This window comes from Euphorbia lathyris, chromosome 2 (genome assembly GCF_963576675.1).
Source record: "Euphorbia lathyris chromosome 2, ddEupLath1.1, whole genome shotgun sequence".
NCBI lineage: Eukaryota > Viridiplantae > Streptophyta > Magnoliopsida > Malpighiales > Euphorbiaceae > Euphorbia > Euphorbia lathyris.
The window spans coordinates 33,795,839-33,802,062 of NC_088911.1; positions in this window are offsets into that span (position 1 = coordinate 33,795,839).

Genomic DNA, 6,224 nt, shown 5'->3' on the forward strand with positions numbered 1-6,224 from the left:
CACGAAAATGTGAAAACACGAAAAAAAAATGAACAGTGGAAAAAATCTGAAAACTGCAAAAAAGCGAAAAAACACAAAACAAAAATAAAAACGTGACCAAACGCGAAAAATGCAAAAATGTGAACAAACACAAAAAAAAACGTGAAAATATGAAAAACATGAAAACACCAAAAACACGAAAACGTGAAAAAACGTTAAAACGCATTTTTTCACATTTTCGCTTTTTCAAAGTTAATTTTTTTTCTTCAGATTTTCGTGTTTTTCGCTTTTTTAGTGTTTTGCACATTTTTTTTATGTTTTTGTGTTTTTAATATTTTTTTATGTTTTTCGTGTTTTTCACATTTTTTCACATTTTATTTTTGTAACGTTTTCGTGTTTTTAATAGTTTGTTTATGTTTTTTCACGTTTTCCACATATTTTCAACTTTTTTCGTGTCTTAACAGTTTGTTTATTTGCGTTTTTTCCCGTTTTCCACATTTTTCAAGTTTTTTGTGTTTTTAACGTTCTTCATGTTTTTGTGTTTTTCCATATTTTTTCACGTTTTCGTGTTTTTAACCTTTGTTTACGTTTTCATTTTTTTTTTTACTTTTTCTGTTTAGAGATAGTGGCAGAAGGCACGAGGTGCCAACATCCACGACTGCCAGGAACCATCCCTTATGTCATTGGTTACGTCTTTGTTCACATTTAACGTATCCTTTTTTTAATGTTGTTTCCGTTTTTACATTTTTTTTGTTTAAATTTTAATTATATTTAGTTAATCGGGTTTAATGAATTAAATATGTTGATTTTTAATTTTCATTGTATTTAAATCAAAAGTTGTTTAGATTTAATTAATTGGGTTAAATGAGTCAATTCATATAACTCGTTTAATAAATGAATTGTGTCATATCCACCCATTTATTAAATGGGTCATCCAACTCATTTATGAAATGAATCGAGTTGTATCAATTCATATATTAAATGAATTGAGTCAATCCATTTATCCATTTTGACAACCCTACCTTACCTGTTTATCATCTGTGCAGAAGTTCTCTCTTGTCTGATTAACAAAGCAGAAATAGAAGGAGAAATTACAGGCAGCTGCATATGCTCGGGGGCACCTAGGGTGACCCATTTATTTTTTGCTGATGATAGTTTCTTGTTTTTTAGTGCAGCCGAGGAAGAAAGTAGGAAGGTGAAGGAGCTGCTTGCACTATATGAAAACGTATCGGGCCAAGCTGTGAATTTGACAAAATCAGGCGTATTCTATAGCTCAAATGCGAGGCAGGAGGTTCGTGAAAAGCTCAATGAAATTCTAGAAGTGTCTGCGCCGCTGGATACTGGGAGATACTTGGGTCTTCCATCTCTGATCGGGAGATCTAAAAGAGCTATCTTTGGCTTCCTCAAGGAGAAATTGGCTAAAAGGATAAGCAATTGGTCCTATCGGTTTCTCTCAATGGCAGGTAAAGAAGTTTTATTGAAATCGGTGGCACAGGCTTTGCCAACGTTCTGCATGAGTACATTCCTATTACCAAAATCTACATGCGAGGAACTGCAAAAGATGATGAATTCCTTCTGGTGGGGCAGGAAGGATGATGGCAGTAAGCGAATTCACTGGTCTGACTGGAAGAAATTGTGTAAACAGAAGAAGGTTGGAGGACTGGGATTCCGAGGTCTACATGAATTTAATCTAAGTTTGTTAGGAAAGCAGGGGTGGAAACTGATTGACAATCCAAATTGCCTGGTAAGTCGTATGTTCAAGGCTAAATATTTTGCTAGGAAGACTTTCCTTTCTTCCAAACTGGGTAATAATCCCAGCTTTGTTTGGAGGAGCATTTGGAGCTCGATTGATCTGTTGAAAGGAGGCCTGAGGTGGTGTATTGGGAAGGGAGATAAAGTTCGAGTCTGGCAGGATCCCTGGGTATGTGGAGGTGAGCAATTTGGGGCGGGTAACCCGGGAAATGTGGGGGATCTGAATGCTTGTGTGGATGAGCTATTCCTACCAGGAACTAGAATCTGGAATGAAGCAAAGCTAATTGCCTGGTTCCCGGTGGACATGGCCAATCAAATAAGAAGGATGGTGGTTCCGGTGTCGAGCAGAGAGGACAGGCTAGTATGGAATTACACCGTGGATGGTATATACTCATCCAAATCTGGTTACCGTTGGCTTACTGAAGAGAGGAATATTGGGGTGGAGGAATCGGGATGGAGGAGAATGTGGAACCAGATGGTTCCACCAAAGTTCAAACTATTCATATGGAAACTGATGTCCGGAATCTTACCCTTACGGACAACTCTAGCTGCGAGACAGATTAGGATCCTGACGGAGTGCCTAATGTGTCAGAGTGACATAGAATGCGGATGGCACCTATTTGGAGGCTGTCCATTTGCAAGACAGTGCTGGGATAGTGCCGGATTAATACCTCCAGGAGAAGAGTGGGAGCGAATAGAAGATTGGATTATGCACTAATGTGCTAATGCAGAAGCGGATAACCTATGTAGAAGTATATCAATCTTGTGGGCAATATGGCAAGCTCGTAATGACATGTTGTGGAGCAATAAGGTTAGGAACCCTGGGGAAGTCGTTAGAGGAGGTCTGGCACTCTTGGATGAGTTTGGAGCTGCTAAAAACAAGTTTGCAGGGACTGCAGAGGTGCAAACGGGTGTTAATGTTGATGATGAGGCTCTCGCGAGGGATCGGATTAGCAGGGCTGGGCATCTCAGGTCGAATGAAAGAGGATATCAGCAAGAGCCGTGCAGAAGCACTGGAGAAGGGCAAATAAACCAGCAGAGAGCTGATCGGGTTACGCAGAGATTGAGTGCAAGGGAAGCGGAGATTGCAGATGACAGCAGAGCCCAATTAAATGCTGATCGACAAATAGGCGGACTGCCGAGTAGAAGGGTAGGCCAAGGCCGACGGGATTGTTTGCGGCATGAGGAGAGGGATCGGTCTGACATGATGTGGAAGAAGCCGGATGTAGGGAGTGTAAAGTGCAACACAGATGCTGCCATGTTTGAATTGGAGGAGGGCTATGGCTCAGGTTCTGTTCTTAGGGACAGCACGGGAGGATTTCTAAGGGGGCTTAGCACAAAAGCTCATGGATCTGTGTCTGTTAAAATGGCTGAGGCTTTAGCAATAAGAAATGGAATGGAATGGGTCCAAAATATGCAGTACGAGAGAGTCATTTTTGAATCAGATGCGAAGGAAGTGGTGGAAGGAATCAAGAGAGGGAAGCGGGACTTAACAGAGTTCGGTGTTGTCCTAGAATCAATACGTAGTTTCATGAGTAACCATCCACATTGGAGGGTGAATTTTGTTCCAAGGTTAGCGAACTGTGCCGCCCATACTATGGCGCGGAACGCATGTTCCTATGCTAATTCTTTCATTCATATTATTTGTCCTGTTTTTCTTGATAGTATCCTCATTCGGGATGCGTCACATTCAAATTAATAAAGAGGCGAGATGTTTTTCCTTAAAAAAAAAAATCCTTGGTTGTTTTTCCATTTCTAGGCTTAATACATCCTCATCCCTATACTTTTAAAATGTTCAATTTACCTTCTGAACTCATTTAAAGTGACCTATTAACCCCCAAAATCCACGTGGTGGAGTATGTAGAAATTTTGAAAAAGTTTAAATGTGTACACTTTAAGCAAGTTCAGTAGACCAATAGATTACTTAAAAAAAAGTTCAGGGACTACTAGATTCTGTTCGAAGAGTCAATTCATCATTTTAAACAAGTTTAGAGGGTTAATAGAGATGTTTCAAATTATAAGAAGAGTTGACTGTTTTAGACAAGTACAAGGAGCTAAACATGTATTTAGGCCCCATTTCTAATTTGTCTAAAATACACCTATGGTCTCTTAATTTTGACTAACAAATATGATGGTCTCTGAATTTCAAAGGCAGACATAAAAATCTTTGAACTTCCACATATACTAACATAAAATTTCAAATAATCATTGACCGTAAATGCCGGTTGACCACATGAAATGCCAGTACTTGCATACTTACATGATAGACCCCTCACCATTGAAAATGAATGCAAGTTACCTCATATTTCATACTTACATGATAGACCCCTCGCCTTTGAAAATGAATGCAAGTTACCTCATATTTCATGTGGTCAACCGGTCATTTGGACTCTTGTGTTAATATATGTCAAATTCATGAACTTTTATGTCATTTTGAAGTTCAAGAGTCATCGTGTTAGTAACACCAAAATTGATGGGCCATATAATTTTCCCTTTCTAATAAGGGTGATTGGAAAAGAGAGAATCTAAACCAGGCTTTGTTTTTCTGTTGATTTGACGTAGCTTGCAATGTTATAGGAAAACTTGATCCTTCTTGTAATGCAGTTGGCTATGTAGATGGAAAAATCCCCGGAATTTCCCACATGTACCATCGTCTTGCTTGGAGGAAATTTAAGGTGCATATTATTTATTTAGAATTTCCATGAGGTTTAAATTTAGCTACGTGATTACTCACGAAGAACAGATTTAGATTCCATGTATTATACCATCTTGTTATGTTAGTATTAACGTTTTGTAGATAGAGCAATTCCAGACACCATTAACGACAGATTCAACCGATGCCCATTTCCCATTAATTTGGATCCACGTCTATGCCACGTAAGATATAAATTTAGCCATATGGTTATCGGGGAAGAACATAATTAAGCTCCATGTGTAAAATCGTGCAATATTAGCACTAACTTTTGGTTCCAGATGAACGCTAGTGGAGCTTACGTTGTCCAAACATGAAACCAAATTAATGGAAAATGGGGTTCTGTTAGATTTATCGTTAATGAAGTTTGAAATTGTTTTATCTACAAAGCTTAGTGTTAAATTATACATTTTTATATATAGAATTTAAATATGTTTTTCTCCAATTTTGTACCTTAGTCTTCTTTTTCAATAAAAAAAACCACAAGCACCCATATTCAAATCACTGAAACCATGAGGGTTATTTTTATAATTAATCCCTATTATTTATCTAGAATTGGGATAAGCTACAAATTTAGCCTTGTGATTACTTGCGGAGAACAAATTTAGATTCCACGTATTATACCATGCAATGTTAGTACCAATGTTTTGTAGATAATACAATTCCAGATTTCATTAACGACAGATCCAACAGAAACCCATTTCCCGTTAAGTGAGTCATTACACACATAGAGTCAAATCGGAGCGGGACAATCCTCAATAAAAACCATCCAATACTCAATATCACTAGCCCAAGAGGCTAGAAAGTGCGCACAACACTATTCCCCTTTCTATACACAAAAGAAAATGAACAGTGTCTTAATATAGTACTCCAAACCATTACATCCTCATATAAAAAATAAGATAATATGCCCCTAAACTATTATTTTATTTTGTTGCAATAAAATAATATCATGCCTCACGGCTGCAATATATTCATCATTCAATGTCTATCAAATATGTCTAACAAAAACATCTATCTAGAAAGAAATCAAACATCATCTAAATCTATGGTTGTCAGATCTTCCCAAGAAGCATGAGAAGCGGATTGAGGTTGGTTGAGTTTTTGACGTTTAGCAACCCATGTTATAGCTTGCTCATATTTAGATCTCAAAGAATATGTCATAAGTCTCTTTTTCTCTGACTTATCTTTGTGGAGTTGCCGCAACTTTTCAAATTGGACTACCGAGCTCATCACTTCTTCTTCCGCTTTCTTCAATAATTTCCTAACTTCTTCCACCTTTTTGTACCTTTGGCCGAGCAATTCCATGAAAGACTCGACCTCTTGGTCAATACTAGAATTATTTTCACACAGCTCCTGATAAAGGTGATAGTCGGATGCAAATGAATCTAACTTGTCATCTAAATAGGTCAACTGGGATTCCACAGCAGAGTAATCAGAATGACACAAATGAACTTGAGTCTTGAATCTAGTTAAACATTTTTTAACCGAAGCAGAAGAGGAGCATTGAATAAGATCATCAATGGCCGAAGAGAGCATAATGTTGAGTAGAAACTGAGGATATATCAAGACCGAGTATCGATCGTATCATACTCTTAAAGACAGAAATAAGCACACACCTAGAAGGGTCATCCTTGAGAAGAGTCATCCTAAAAAAAGAGAAGTCAATGTTAGAGGAAAGGTGAGAGAAATTTTCACTCCGAAAATTTTATTTAAGAGGTCTGATCAAAAGTAAAGAAATATGTTAAAGAAAAAAAGGTTAATTACCAAGAAAATTCTGGTGATGGATGAAATTTTGTGC